Here is a 16,838-nt window from a genome sequence, read left to right on the forward strand (position 1 = left end):
CGTTACGCTACTCTTGCGGTAGTTATCACAAGTTCTAGTAATTCAAGAGTTTTGCTAATTTATAGAAGGGTATATTCAAATGGGTTGAAGTTGGGAAAAGAGTGTGCTACGGAGGTACAGATAGGTGTGAGATCAGAGTTTATTGTGGGAGCTATTGAGGGCACTGTGCAGATTAGTAAAGGAATTGTGATCGAGAGTTATAGGAATATAATAGTCTGTAACGATGAACTTGTTTAGTGATGAAATTGGTGAGGCCACCCACTGGCCAATTACAATTTACAGGTCTGCAAATGTGATCTGGCATTCTCTGTAAGCCAGTCACTTGTAATGGTCCACACAATTGCCAATCCTGTATAACATACATTTTGAATCAATATAAGACAACCAGGTCTAGAGAGGTCTTGTTTTGCCCTGATAAATCGATTGCCCCTAGCTAATCATAAGCCTCAGGAAATGCCTCGATAGCTCAGAATGACTCCCTTGGTCACATTCGAGTAAAATGTTAGAAAGTCAAATTCTCAAGTTTAAACTAATGTAATATGGAATTCCAGCTGCCTTCCAAATTTACTAGCTAAATATGGTTTTCTGGGTCTACCGCTTTGTAATGGTCCAAACAGCAACAATTCTCACTTGTACTCAAAATGCGAAACCTGGGGGTAATGACTGGGTTCTCTTTGATCATGAAACCACGTGTAGAGGACATCATAATAAGGCTTCCAGTTTTCTGTTTTTCCTGAGTTTTATAGAAAAACACAGACAGAAAGCGATATGCTTTTTGTCTGCATTCATTTTTCAAAGCTGAAAAATACAGACAATTGGTCTTTTTTTAAGTGACTCTCCGTGCTGCCTTGCATGAATTCCGAGCCAACAGCCGAGAAGATAGACACCCTGGGGGTGTTAAAAAAAACAAGATGACATTTCCTTAAAGAAGTGAAAATGACAATATAAATTTGTAGTATAATGCTAAAATTCACTTGTGGGTGTATTGTTATCTTATATCTGGCTTCCTAATTTGCGAAAACACGATAGGCATCAAAGTTTAAATGCATGTTCATCAGTTAAATAAATGTTGAATATGCAATTTTACAACGTCATTTATTCACAAAACACAAAATAAATATGAATAAATACCAATAAGAAGGCCAAAAAATTAATATGGATAAATATGCATATGGAAATGTTAAAAAACATAAATCCTATAAAACCGGGAGCCCTAATAATAATTTCTTCCACATTTATATCCTATTCTGTATCCCCACCTGTATTCTTTCAGCACTGTCTGAATGGCGCCAGACCACAAAGCAGTAAGTGTCATTGTCTGTGTTGAAGGGTTTTTGCCAAAAGAAATACTTGCTCTGAAAAATAATGTCTTTGAAAGGTATTACAAAGCTATACCAGTGTACAATGAAGGAGTAGTACATTTTGTAATCAACTATATTTTAAAGACAGGTCACCAGAGTACAAGAACTGTGAAGTATCATGGAAGGTAGAGAGTGAATATAGTCCTCAGCAATTCAACATAATGTGTCACATGGACACGTGTCTCACAGGCAAGCATATGTATGGCTGAACATACTCACTTGTGGAGGACAATTAACCACCTCTAAGACGGTGAAGATTCATAGCCACTAATTAAATGCAGCTATTGCATTATATTTTTCAACAATAATGTAATTAGTTTTACATTTTGTTTTGCTCCATCTATGTAGAATAGATACCAAGTTGCAATGTTCAATTTGAAAATAATAATTTACTCCTAATTTTGTTTAACTATATCAGAATTATCAATATTTGTGTTTGCAAACATTAAATTGTAGTACAGTCTCAATGTATTACTGTAAATTCACAATATACATTTTCAACCCATTTATAGTGTCCTTGAGTAAGTATCGAATCACACCTAGCTCTGTTTAAAGCTTATTGGTGGGAAGGTATTTATGAAATAGCAGTTTATCCTTCCATCTCTTTACTTAATAATCTGGTCAGGATTATGTATGCATATGCTTTCTAAAATGGTAGATGAAGGATTGATGGATAAGGCTAGATTTTCAGCATTGAAAGTTGGAGATCGACTGGAGGGAAAGACGAGAGAAGTTACATTAAAGTTGTATTGCTAGAATGGATAGCTTTGAGTGAAGCGTGCCAGGTGGGAGACAGCAAATGAGTGAGTATAGAATAGATTCGAGTGGCAGAACTGATAGTTTGATTAGATGGGACTGGATTGTTGATACATAAAATGGTTGATCTCAAGATGTATTGAGAGCTGATTCTATGAATCTTGTCTGCTAGAGAAGAACTTTATGCATTAGCTGGACTACATGTGACAAAATCTATGTCTCAATGATATAGCTGAAGCGCAAGTGACTTATAACTAATAAGGTGCATGCCGGAACTGAGTCTAACTTTAACACTTGGGGGGAAGATTTACAAGCCCCTTGCGCCTCTTTAACACCACTGTTACGTCACTTTTGTGACACAGAGGCGGCGCAAAAGATGAGCCATACTGTGGGGTATTTACAACGTGACCCATCTGGGAGATACGTATGTTGTAAAACCCTGCGCGAGAAGTAGGCGTTCCTGCGCAGGAACGCCTTCAACAGCGACTGAGTGAAATCTACAAGATTTCACAAAGTCCCTTTTGAGCCCATGCTGCGTCAAAACCCTGCGCCTGTTTGAAGCAGGCGTAAGGATTGACGCAGCATTGTAAAGATGGGGTCCCCCAGAGCATTGCTGGAGCTGCGTTGCGCTTGCAACGCAACTCCAGCAATGTACCGCCTTTACGGCACAGATGCGTGATGCATCTGTGCCGTTTTTGCCCTATGGTGTGCTGCATTGTAAATGCGGTACATCCATGATGGCGGAGCCGTGGTGCACAATAACTGACACATCCCTGCTGATATGCAGGGATGCGCCAGTTATTGTAAATCTGCCCCTATGTCCTTCTTTATTACTGATTCCCTCTTAATGTTCCAAAAGGTTTTCCTGTTTAGGAAGGGTTAGTGACAGCAAATGTGGAAGAATGGCCCGTTTGGCCTAAGCTTGGTAATGCTTTAGAAAATGCCATTTTATGGTATGTTACATGTAGGGCTTTACTCCCTTTTGTATGGTCCCATAGCACTTTTAGTGACCCTATTTATGGTTCTGGGGTAGCTATTGACTGGTGTTAAAGTGATTTATTGATATATTTGATTTTTTTCATGGTTTTGTTTGGAGGTCAGTCATAATGGCTAGTGGCTGGGAAGATAGAGTATTGCTCATTTATGGATTAAAAATGGAAAGGTGCTGAGTAGAGACTGTCATAGATCTGCGTGGAGCATTAGATGCACGTGGGAACAAAACTGCATTATTTGCATTGCTTCGTTTAAATAAAATATAAAATCATGAATAACTAAAGTTGCTTGGAAGCTCGCTGTCAGTGCTGTAAAATACCAGGATTACGAAATACTAAGACTGCTAATCTTGATTCCACTTCATGACTCTTTGCTCCACCACTCTAAATCTCATGCTTTTTCATCCCACTCGTGGAGGTTATTTTTCATCTCTGCTTTCTCCCTTTCCCACTGTTTTCCTACCTTTCTCCCCCTTCTCCTTTCTTCCTTTTCAGTCTTTCTCTCCCTTGCTCTGAGTTAAAGTCTAATCAAGAAAGATAGTGCCGATCACCCAAAATGAGTGCTGGTGTCTACCACCTGCAATCACTGGCACACAATAAATGCTGCTTTATTCTCTGTAAAGCAGAGAGGCCCACTATCTTATGATTGACATACGTGGGAACTGGGCGGAAATAGTGTTTCCTCCACATATATAGAGGTTTTTTTGATCCCAGCAATATTTATTTTGGAATCACTAGCATTACTAACCTACATTACATGTTTACGGTGTTGAGATACTCGTTTTTTCGCTTCCTGAATTACACCCAGGAACTATTGCACAGTGTACACAAAAGCACGTTGATTCCCCCCGTTTGTGTGAAGAGGGTGGGAAGCTGCGGTATTTAAAAGGTGAAATAGCATTAAAGCAAACATTGTGGATCATCAGTCAAGGCAAACTTACAAGGGCCTTCCTCCCCCAAGGGGCACTTGACATTTAGATTAAGCTTCCCGGATAATTCTGGGGTCAGTTTGCTGCTTACGGCAATATACATATTACTTATGAATGAAGGCCAAGTTGCTAATCTTAGAACCGAGCACATATTGGTTTTTTGCTGGGGTGATGGTTCAGTGGTTTGTTGTGGGTTTACAGTTTTTTTCACTAGCACATCAACATTTCAATCAAGTCCCAGGTGCACAGTGATCTAGAGTCATGTATTTTCTGCTTCCGTCTTCGATGACCTTTCTAGAATGAATTTCCCAATATGTGGGAGATTATTAGCCGGTGGTTTGTTATCACAGTTGATGGTAGTTTAATGAAGGGGTTGGTTGGAGTCTGTTGCACTGAAAGCTCAAATGCAGCGTGTTTGATCAGTAACACCTAAGCAAGGACAGCTTTGAGCTTCTAAAGAGGAGCTCCTGCATTTGTGCTTTGTTCCTTAGTTGTTGTTGGAGGGCAGTGTGGCTGGGCAAATACTGTAAACGTTTGTAAATTACAATATTTGGATTCACAAATTTTGTGGCCGATTTATCATTACTGAAGCGATGCTGTGTTGCGCAGCGCTGCATCAGACATTTCTGTGCTGTGCTGCGGCATTTCCACGCACCATAGATACGCAGTATTTATGGGGCAGCTCACCATGGCGCAAGAACCAGAGAGGCATCACAAATTTCAACGCAAAGGTGTCGAGAATGGCGCAGAGTGCCTCAACGCAACTACTACCTGTGTGACACAAAGTTGATTTGTTTGTCGTAAAGCACCTTTACGTGCCCCAAATCTGCATTGCTTGTCACAGGAGTGCTTTGCGACACAGGATTGTGTGAAAAAAAGCAACGAAATTTACACAACCAATGCTCCTCAATACAGAGAAGCATAGAAGGTGCCCCTGGAAGCATGGAGGGCAACAACCTCAACCCGTAGTCGCAGGGAAAGAGGAAGTCCAACTTCAGTGAGGAGGCGAACCAGATACTAATCAGTGATCTGACAGAGAACGAGCACCTCTTATTTGTCACCTCAAAATTGCCATTATGTGATATACACACCTAGCCACAGATTCCTTACCTTTGAACTTCCAGGCGTCAGGCTGGATCCGGAAGATTTTTCTTAGCAATACCGCTGCGTGCCTGTAGGTGGCGTCACTCGACTCCGCGTGACATAGTTGGCGTTGTGTGTTCATCACTGCCATCGTGACGTTCGCATCGTCAATATAAACGCCACTCCGGATCGCTGACTCCAGTTCTTTTCTTTCTGCGCCAGCCAGCACCGATCCTTTGAAGAGAGCTACCCCCTGTCATTTTTTGACAGACTTTTTTTTACTTTGTCGACTTCGTTGTTGTGTTTAAGAGCTATGCAGAGTAAGAAGACTTTGGGGTTCAAGCCATGTGGTGCCTGTCACCGCGCCATGTGGGTCAAGGACCCCCATTTGGTTTGTCATTGCTGCCTGGAGCACAACCACAACTCCAAGTCATGTCCCGACTGCCATGTTGCCGAAGGCTTTGAGGGAGCAGTGCCTAAAGCTTCTGGCAGCCCGGCAGCCAGCACAGCGAATGTTGCATCATCAGTCTCGATCCGGCCCAGGTCGAGAGGAAGGTCGAGCACTGCTCTAGTGAGTCGAAGTCCTCTTCATCGAAAACGTCGAAATCAGGTAAGAGGCACCACAAAAAGCACAAGAAGTAGAAGTGTACTTCGACTTCGCCTTGGTGTTCGAGGCCCCGCTCTGTGGAGCGGGTGCCTGGGTTGGCTCCACGTTTCCCCTCCTTTCTGGGAGCCCAGCTGAAGGATTTTTATGATGCCATGTGTGCCATATTTGGGCGGCCTGACCCTGCCGGCGCGCCTTCAGGCCCCCCCAGTCTCAGAAGACGGAAGGGCCCTAGCGGTGCCCATGCCGGCGGCTCCATCCTTGGCGCCACAGCTTCCAATTGGAGTCGCTCCAGGGTCCGGACCGACGCTGGTCGCACTTCCACAGCGACCTTCCGCAGCGTTTTGTCCAGTGCCGAGGTCATCTGCATCGCCGGCGCCCACTGGCAGCGCCTCCGCGATCCTCATTCCTGACAACACAGAGTTGTTCGGGGTCCTCTAATACTAAGACCGGCTCAGACGAAGCCGTACTGCTCCATGCCATTCACCCTGCCTTATTTTGTAGAGTTAGGGATGGAGGAAGCGTATTAGGAGGGGAGCAGGATCCATTAGAAATCCGGCACCAACAAGATTTGGACTGGTATGGGTACCGGGTGATGCCAATGGTTTTGACACCTCTGGCATGCTTTCCCCTCCTACCCTGGCTATGAAGGAGGGAGCATTTTTTGCCATGGCGGTGCATAGGGCTATGGAGGTCCTTGACATACAGCTTCCTACAATGGCAGTCAAGACTTATGTCTTGACAGAGGTCCTGCAGCCTGTGGTCTCCAGCTCGAAAGCCCTACTGCATTTCAATGAGGCCTTAACAGACGTCCTTCCGGGAACCTGGTGCAAACCCAGGACAGGGGCTCCTGTGAATAGAACGATCGCCCGCCGCCATCACCTTGCACCAGCGACCCACTTTTCCTCACCACTCATTCCACCCCTCAGAGCTTGGTGGTCCAAGCTACCACTTCCTGTGGCACGTTCCTTTTGCACCTCAGGACAGGGAATCCAAGAGACTGGAGAACTTCGGTAAATAAAGGTTTTTCTTACACCAGTCTGGCATTGCGGTTGGTGAACACTGCATGCCTTTTGTGGTGTTACTCCCATTCGATATGGGATACGGTTGCGCAGGTGCTACCCAGAGTAACGGGTAGCACTCTCCCAGTCCACATCAGACAGGAGAGACGCAGCTAAGTTCACCATCAGATGAGGCTGGAACACAACAGACTCTGGTAGAGTGATTTCCACAACGCTGGCTGTTTATTGACACGCCTGGTTGAGAACCTCTGTTTTTTCAGGGGATGTCCAGGCTGACCTCATGGACATGCCCTTTGATGGTTCCCGTCTCTTCAGAGACAAGGTGGATGCTGCCCTTGAGCACTTCAAAGACTTGCGGGCCACAGCCAAGTCTTTGGGCCTCATCACCCCGAGGGCTTCACCTGCTTTTCCCTCCTTTCTACGAAAGCGGCTGTCAGCCATGCCACCCCTATTCTGGCCAGAGGACTGTGGCCTCGGTTCACACCAGCCCCGTGGGTCGGGGAAACAGAAGTCTAGCGAAGCCACAATCCCCTTCTCCACCCCAAAACTTTCCTAGTCTGGTTTCCCAGGATCACTCTCGGCCAATTGGAGGCAGAGTACGCCATCATCTTCACCAGTGGAGGGAGATTACGTCGGGCAGGTGGGTGTTGCAAATAGTCCGAAGGGGCTATTCCTTCTCCTTCGAGACTACTCCTCCGTCTATGCCTCCAGTGTACGATCAGCTGACGGTGGATCACCTTGCTTTGCTACGCGAGCAAGTCAAGACTGTCTTGGCCAAGGGAGCTATAGAGATGGTCCCCGGGCTCGTAGTAGGCAGTGGTTGCTATTCCCGCTAATTTCTGGTCCCCAAGAAGGACGAAGGGCTTCGTCCTATCCTAGACCTCAGAGCCCTCAATTTCTTCCTCAAAAAGGAGAAATTCAATGTGCTCACCCTTGCTCAGGTCCTGTCTGCCCTGGAACCCGGAGACTGGATGGTAGCGATGGACTTGCAGGATGCCTAATTCATATTCCCATCCTGTTGGCCAATCGCGCTACCTGTGGTTCACGGTGGGTCATAAACACTTTCAAAATTTCCAGTGCTCCCCTTGGGGGACTTTAGGACCCCTTCTAGGTCTTGGATTGGACACCCTGTGAGGGATGTTAGACCACTGCGATCTGGAGTATCAGCATACAGGAACCTCAGCATCTCGAATCAGTGTGTCGGGCCGGGAAGTCCTGGTCTCCTCTGTCTATCTTTGCAAGATGTGATGTATATATACCCATAGGTCTCCCCAGGGGTCCTACCTCGCCGTATTTCTGTGTCGGCCTAAGGATGACGTTGGGCATGAACTTTATACATAGATATTGTACAGGAGATGGTAGTCCTGCTGTGCTTCCAAGAATCCTCATGCATAATGTATGAGATTTTCGAACTAGGGAAAAACCCGTGTTCTGAATGCAGTTTTGTATCTAGGTAAAAGGTCAGTCCCTGTAAACCTTTATAAGTGTAATGTAGGGAAGAATATAGGTGAAGGGTTATGAAGTTACCTGGGCCTATATCAGGGCACCTATATGGAATATAACATGGGGATGAAGTCTGGTGAGGAGTGGAGACCATAGCAGGAAATCTTGAAGGAGTCTGTAGTTGTCTGAACGCTAATAAGGGGTTGACAAAGACTATCACAAACACCTACTCTTGACACCATGGGATTGATGACTCTCTACCACATAGCACTGGTGTCATGATATAGAAGTAACAACAACACCAGCCTTCTACATTTGATACCAGTGAAGTAGTGAGGCAGCTGGAAGCCATCAATACATCCAGCCAGTTCCTGGAGGCCAAGATTAACTCCTTTATAGCATCAATGACTGCTCTCAATAGCAATGTTGTTGCTTTATTGGCTAACCAGCGAACCCTTGCCAGGAGCTACCATGCTGCCTTACTCCACTCACAAAGGTTGTTGAGAAAATGGTATTTACATCTTCTGCCTCTGAAGTTTGGATGCCTGAGTTCACAGAAACTCAGCTGCCTCCCATTCCAACACCACAACTTCTAGGCGACACATCAAGAATAGCACACAGGCTCCTGGAGTAGAAAACATGGCGGCCAGCTAACGTGCGGGTCGTAGGAGCCCGGAACCTAGAGGAGCACTCTTTGCAATTTTAGTGACAAACTATGCAGTTTAATAGTAGATAATAGGAGAAAACAAAAGAAAGCAGCCTACGGAGGTGTAGGATTAACTGAATCATACCATATGAGCTCTCCCTAGGTAACGTTCTGATTAATAACCTGGCAGTATTGCACCATGTCGCGGGCGTCTGTTCTGTGCACCGCGGAGCGCTGTGGAGTCTGACTTATTGACTTATGCGATGGAAGTCATAGAAGCAGGGACGGCGCCGGCGATTTACAGGGGGAAAGTATAACGTTACCTGGGTCGTCCTCTGCGCGTTTCCCCTCCCCGGCGGCATTGTTTGACGGCGGGAGGTCAACCGTTGATGCACGCACTGGAGCTCAGAAGAGGAAGACGCGCTGCTTCCCGAATTTCCTTCCGGGGGAGGGGGGGTTGATGATGGGCAGATCAGCACCAGCGCCAATCCCTCTAAGCTCAGCCCTCGGATACACGCTGAGGAGATAGAAGCTCACACAGTGGCACAGAAAGCTGCAAGGAAATCTGCGGGGATATCTCTTGCACCAGTGGTTATTACTAGGCAGAATAAGCGGGACACTCTTCTGAATAAGGTTGGGGCTTTGGATTGTATCTCCCCTAGTGTTAGTCCTGAACCCTCTTGCCCCACTTGCCTTGATCTAAATTGTATGAGTTCTAAATCTTATAGAGACAGAAGGAAGGGGCTGGTGGGGGCTAAGGAGGGTCCAGGACTGACCAGGTACACGTTAAGAAGTGCTCTGGCTGCTAACCTTGAGGTTGTAGAAGCAGTGGTTGCCCCAAGCAAAGTGGATTCCGGAACTAAAGCCGATGGGACATAGGTAATAAAAGATAATCAAAAACCTGCCAGAACAACAAAGGAGCGTCTGGTCAAGGACACAGAGACAGGGACAGCAACACGTAGTAAACTAATTAAGGATAGATTAAGTCTTGAATGTAAAATCAAGGTTACTCCGTCATTAAGGACTTACTTTAAAATTCTACCAAAGACTGTAATCCTAAATAATAGCCTCCATCCCAAGATCGATGCAAGGATTGAACAGTGTTAACACGGGAATGGGGATGACTTGTTGTCTTGGTCCTCCACCTCTCCCTCCGTCTCTGCCTCTGCCCCTGCGTCTGTCTTGGAACAGGCCTCAAGTTTGGGTGTTGGTCAAATGATGTCTCTCCAAACCGTTATCAGGTTTTGGCCATAGAATCTGTCCCCGATGAGTTTTCCCTGGGTTTTGGCCCGGCAAATGACCTTGCAAGTCATGTGGAAGACGAAATATCTACTAATTCGACCAGTAAGGATCTGTGTTCCCACTTGGAAAATCTTCCCAAAGAAGATATCTCTATTGCTAATCTTCTCAAAACTCTCACGATGGAAATAAAAAATCGTTTCGAAGTCTCTGAGTGTAATCAGAAAGACATTAGAGGTGTCTGTGACAATTTGGAGAAAAAGTTTGTCGACCTAAGTTCAAGAACTGTGATCCTTGAATGGGAAGTAAAGATTTCTTAAAGAACCAGTAGAGGGTAATGCAGCTGAACTAGAGGTTTTAAAAAAGAGGGATAGAGAACAACAGGAGAGGCTAGAAAGATTAGAACATTTTCAGAGAAGAAATAATCTGAAGTTTCTGAGGATACCAGAGGGCAAAGAAGGGGAGGACATTAAATCCGATATTGTTCACCTGATTGAAAAAGAGCTACTTATTGAAGAATTGGAGGAGGAGATAAGCAAGGACATACAGAGAATACACAGGGACCCCTATAGGCCTAACCCGAATAGAGCTAAACCTAGGAGGATCCTGGTAAACTTCTTGACTTACTCCCTTAAGGAGAAGATTCTGTCTCGTGCCCTGTCGAAAAAGGGGAAGGAGATAGATGGAGTTCGAAATTAGATCAGATATCTCGACCGAAACCTCCAATAGGCAATGGGAGCTAGGCAAGAGAATTGACCCTCTTAGGAAGCTTGGTGCGTCTGTGCAGTTAAAATGTCCAGCGATGTTGAAGGTAATGCTTAATAATAAGATACACTCCTTTCGTTTTGTTGAAGTGGATAGGTTTTTGGAGGGTCTACAGTCAGGGTCCCAGTAAGGAGCATATTCCTTGATAATCTAGTGGTGTACCAAAATGTTAGCTTCAGAATACGAATTCTAACAAAAAAAAAGAAGAAAATGATTGCAAGAACAACTGTTTGTTTAGGTTTAATTTATACCTGTTTTTCTTTCCTTTCTCTTTTAGTTATAGTGCTTTTGGATGTATATCTGATGTAACTCTGGGGGAAGGGTCCCCATAGGGCTTCCTATGCTGGAAAGTCAGGGGAGGGTTTTCCGGGGTGGTTGGAAGGTTTTTCTGTTGTTGGGCACAGGGTGGGGGGCATCAAGGGAAACAAACAAAAAAAAATCCTCATTTGCCATACTAATATTTTAGTCTCGAGCCTGCCTTTGATTCAGCATAAAAATTCCCGACTCTGTCCAAGAAAGTAGTTAATGACATAAGAATACTCTCTTGGAACGTGAATGGCCTGTGGGTTAGAGCAAGGCAGGAGAGAATATTGTAGTACCTGAGGGATTGCCGGGCACAAGTCATTATTTTGCAGGAGACCCATTTGACAGAGGTTGAAAGTCAAGATTTGTTTAGAGTTAAAAAATGGATCTCCAGTGCACTTGTAACAAAGCAGTTGGCGGTAACTAAGGGAGTTGCAATTCTGATAAAAAAGGGGATGGATATCACTGTAGAAGGTAAGGTGTCAACTATTTCGGGCAGATGGTTGGTAGCAAAGTTAAAGATCTACGGCCATAGGTACACTTTAGTAGGCTATTACTGCTCAAATCAGGATGATACAGGTCCAGTTGAAGAGTTATATGCAGAGCTACTTAACTTTCCTGATCGGATCATTATGGCAGGGGATTTTAATGGTGTGATTGACCATAAGTTGGACAGGTCTTCAAATAGCAGAGCAGCAGTTAATCCGAAAATGTCGGCCATGGTATTTCATCTGATTAAACAACTGGGCCTGTGCGATATTTGGCGGCAGAGAGCAGGCCCCTGCAGAAGTTACACATTTCACAACAAGAAATATAGACATCATTCCAGGATCGATTATTTTCTAATTGATAACAGGTTAAGGGATCTGGTTTCAGATATCCAATATATAGGTGTACACCTTTCAGATAATTCAGCTATAGTTCTCTGTATAAACTTGGGCCAGGCAAGGCCTTATTCTAGATGGACATTAGATCGTTCCATCTTGCTTGACCCACAGTCTCTTATTATATTGAAACAAGAGACAGTATAGAGTTTTTTGATAACAATGAGGGTTCCTCTTCATTGGGAATAGTCTGGGACTCTTACAAGGCTTATTTGAGAGGCAGACTAGGTACTCTTGCAGCAGCTAGAAGAAGATTATACCATCAGAAGGTTTTAGATTTAGAGGAACACATTCGGTTGCTAGAGTCTGGTCTGATTTTCACTGAGAACCGGGGACAGCAGAATGCCAGGCTAACTGAAATTGAGTCACTGAAAACAACTTTGTCAGCCATTATTCAAGCAAAGGTTAGGGAGCGATGGGATACAAGTTGTTTAGAGCATTTTATATATGGGGAAGGATCTAGTAAGTTATTACCTGGAAAGTCAAGAGCGACTGAGTTAAAAACATAATTAAAGAGATCAGATGTGAATGAACCGGGACTTTATTATCGGATAACCAGGCTATTGAAGCGGCATTTTATAAGCACTATGCAGAAGTCTATCTGGAGGATTTAGAGGTCACCCCAGAAGAAGCACTTAGTTGGTTGGTGCAAGACTCGTATGAACAGCTACCAATGGAGAAGACTAAGTATCTGAATGAAGAGATTAGTTCAGGGGAACTACAAAAAGTAATAAGCGAGGGCAAGAAAGGGAAGGCTCCGGGACCTGATGGTCTTCCCCATGAAGTTTATAGGGCCCTGGCGGATACTTTGACACCGATTCTGCTACATATGTTTAATGATATTTTTATGTCCAGAGTGGGTTTTCCAGACTCATGGAAAGAGGCCACCATAGCTTTAATTTTGAAACCTGGTAAATCCCCCCAAATTGTGATTCATACAGGCCAATATCACATTTAAAGTGTGACTACAAGTTATTTGCAAAAATTATTGCAGAAAGGCTTAATGGGGTTATTCCCTTGGTTGTGCATGAAGATCAAAAGGGTTTTATTCGAGGAAGAACGCTCAAAGAATTGACATTTAATCTTATTGGGGCAATAGATCTGCCCGTTAGCGGTTATGGCACTGGATGCCGCCAAGGCGTTCAACCGTGTTAATTGGGTCTTTTTAAAAACAGTAGTCAAATCTCTTAACCTTGGCCCAAATATATATAAAATGTTGGAGGGTATATATGCTGCACCTGTTGCCAGGGTTCTAGTTAATGGAGCCCTGACAGAACCAGTTCAGAGACCAAGGGGAACAAGACAGGGCTGCCCTTTGTCCCCTCTTTTATTTGACCTATACATAGAGCCATTAGCTAGATGGCTTTGGGGCTATTCAGAATTCAAGATTTTCATTACAATGGTTGGAGTAAAAAGATTGGCTTATACGCAGATGATATCTTGTTCTTCACTAGTGAGATTCATAGTGCACTTGAGGCTGTTTTAACAATCACTACCGATTTTGGGAAAATCTCAGGGTACAAGATTAATAGGCAAAAAACTGAGATTATGACTTGGAATCTAACAGCAGATGGAATAAGATGCACTGAGGACATGAGATATTTAAGGGTTAGGATTACACAGGACATTGTTAAACTCACGAAAGTAAATTTTGAGATAGTTAAGAAGGAAGTGGTTACCCTGCTAAAAAATTGGGCGCATCTCCCTCTGACTTTGTTTGGTTGGGTTAACCTCATAAAAGTGGTAATCCTATGAAAGTTTACTGTTCTATTTGAGGCTATTCCTCTCCTCTTCTGCAAAGCTTGGTTCGTAAAACTCCAGGGTCAGATTAGCTCCTTCATCTGGGCTTCTAAGGGGCCAAGAATTTCTTGGAAGAAGTTGAGAAGGAGGCTGGAAAAAGGTGGCCTAGCGTTACCCGATCTGCTGCTGTACTCCTGGTCTTTTTTTCTTTTTTTTAAAAAAAATGGAAGAATGCTTATGCTCACACCATCTAATTCAGACGTGGGTAGTCTTTTTGAGGTTCAGTTGAGAAGTCACAACCTGATCGAAGGAGTTTTTATGTTTAAAAATGCGGACCCAAACTACTTTAAAGAAGTTAGACTAAAAATCTTAAGAGGTATGGCGGAGACATGGTATAGAGTGAGGAGAACAGTGAAACTGCCATATTTCAGCCATTATGCTTCTATCTGGGATTCTCCGGGGTCCGCTGAATGGGCCAAAGATGCGTTGGCCGTATCCTTGAGGGAAGCGGGCATAGCAGTTTGGAATCATCTCCTACACGAGGATCAGTTGATCTCTTGGGAGAAATACAATCAGATTTCAGGTCAAAGAATATCAAGATTTAAATATCTCCAAGTTCTAAGATGGTTTCAAGCTCCTAGCACAAAAGTTGGAGACTATAACGAATTTGAGGGGAAATTGGTTTCCAGGCGGTCTCCAGTTAAGGAAATCGCACTTTGGTACTGGTTCATGGTGGAAATGGAGGATGGGAACTTCAGCCTTCCAGACGATCTTTGGGGGAGATGCTTGCCGTCAACCACGATTGAAGACCAATGGCAAGTATCTATGCGTACTTTATATAAAATAATAAAACCAGCATACGTCAAAAGGAACCATCTTTTCACCGTTCACATGGCCTACTGGTCTCCCTGGAGGCTATCGAAGTTTGGTCGAGGAGGAGATGTGGCGTGTCCAAAGTATTGTAGCATGAAAGAAGACGACCTCCACATGTTTTTACTTTGCCCAAAGATCCAGCCCTTTTGGATGGCAGTGAGTAAAGCGTTATCTGATTTTTTGAGGATTGAAGTTAAGGTAAGCGCTTTACTAGTTATTTTTGGTCTGATGGACTCTGAAAGCGTAAGCAATAAGAATCATCTAAATTTGGTATTTTATACGATTTTACTGGCCCGCAGAGAGATCTGTAAATTATGGGTATCACCGATTCCCCCAAGTTATGAAGATTGGTTATCTTCGGTAAAGAATGTGGCAAAGTTAGATACCTCAATTAAGGGCCGTAGTAGGCAGGAATTTTGGGCACCTATTTTGAATTGATGAAAGTATTTTTTTTGTAATTTATTAGATGAGGGGTCCTATGATTAAGCCCTTTTTTCTACCTCGGCTGATAGCACCTGTTTCCAGGGTGGTTGGCTTCCTCCACCGGGCTTTGGTGTGCATAGGGTTCTGTATGGTGTGAGCTATTGATCCAGGGCGCCCCTTAGCTACTCCAACGTTGGTAACTCATGTCAGCAAATGAGGTTGTGGACATTTCGGCTGGTGAGAAAAGCAAAATGGTACGATAGAGGCAAATGAGGAAAAAAACAACAACATGACCACAACTTCTAGGCAGCCGCGGTCCGTGCAGGTACCAGCGGTGGGGCGGTGTAAGGGGGGATTACGAGGGATGAGGCAGAGGTAAAATTAAATAAATAAATAAATAATTTTCCCTCTGCATCGTCCATCGGAATCTCCTCTTACACAACCCCACCGCTGTTACCTGCACGGACTGCGGCTGCTTCTAGGTGAGGCAGAACACTCAACAGAGGAGGAAGATATAGAGTTTCCCAGTTCCTGAAGAAAAACTTCCTGATAAACATTTGTGACTGCCCTCTGGCCAGTTTTCCTGTCTTTCCTGTATAGTACATCATGCCACCTACTTTGGAATCCAGTACAGTACTCTTCGTTTCTATAGTAGTTTATCTTGTCCACTTGTGCATCAAAATAATATAGTACATTTGCTAATGGCAATTTGTTCCTCCACACTTATCGCAACAAACACATGTAAATGTGAAGTCATGTGTAATCAAACGTATTTTGACACACACTACATTTTAAATTGGCATACGTGTTGATTGATAAAAAAAATTAACTACTTACATGTTATGTGAAGATCTGAACTCTGTAATCAAAACAAACTTAAAAACATTATGAGATGTGTGGTTGTTTCTCAAAAGTCTGCATTCATAATGTAATTTAAAAACACAAAGCCACTTTTCTGAAGCTTAAAAAGTGAGCTAAAGTTAATTGCACTTGCTGTCTTTGTATGTGCCCCTACACCAATTTCATCCATTGCAATAGTATGATGAGCAATGGGTGGTTTCCCAATGTAACATCAAAGTGTATCAACAAGCTGCATTTTCTTGAATGACCCACAGTGAGAGTTTTACAAAGTACACAAATACTTACAACATATAAATGGGATGTGTGGGACATGTGAGACCAAAACATTGTTCCACTGATCCAAATAAATGTTGCAAAGCATCCTTATCTACAATGAGTACCTCACTGCTCACACAAAAGATAATAACCAATACATAATTCTGGATGATTTTACCAATACTGGCTACATACTCCTACCTATATTCCTCATGAATTTGCATTGCATTTGTGCCACCCAAGGATGCACAAGGGCACCACAATGACAAGAATTACAGTAACCAAGACATGCAAGGGAACCGTGCCTGGCCCTGTATGTACTGATAAATGTTGAATAATGCATTTATGTTTGTGCATTTATGCACAATTGTGTTATCCTACCCTAGAGAAGCCACAGATAAGCCTTGCATGTGTTGAATGTGAATGCATCCACACACTCAATTCCTTCATTCATTTGAACATATAATTTTGCATAAGTGCAGCGGAGGGAAAACTGGGAGATATATGGACAAAAAACATTGCTAGCTCTTTTTAAGTTAGCTGCATGTTGTGGCACACTTAGCAAAAAGTAAATGCCAATGAGGATGGATGTTGTCCAGGCAAGTGTGACTTTCTGCACAATTATTAACCAGCCAACAAGGCACAATAGTGCAAGTGTG

General features: G+C 43.7%; 1 long non-coding RNA gene across 1 annotated transcript in view; it reads right to left on the reverse strand.

Moving 5' to 3' along the window:
• Nucleotides 1–1,257: 1,257 nt before the first annotated feature.
• Nucleotides 1,258–16,838, reverse strand: part of LOC144824809 (uncharacterized) — a 100,517-nt gene continuing 84,936 nt past the window's right edge. The window contains exon 3 of the long non-coding RNA XR_013609129.1: nucleotides 1,258–1,355. This is a non-coding gene — a long non-coding RNA (uncharacterized LOC144824809). The remainder of the gene's footprint in view (nucleotides 1,356–16,838) is intronic.

The sequence above is a fragment of the Lissotriton helveticus genome, chromosome 3_1 (assembly GCF_964261635.1).
Source record: "Lissotriton helveticus chromosome 3_1, aLisHel1.1, whole genome shotgun sequence".
NCBI classification, from domain to species: domain Eukaryota; kingdom Metazoa; phylum Chordata; class Amphibia; order Caudata; family Salamandridae; genus Lissotriton; species Lissotriton helveticus.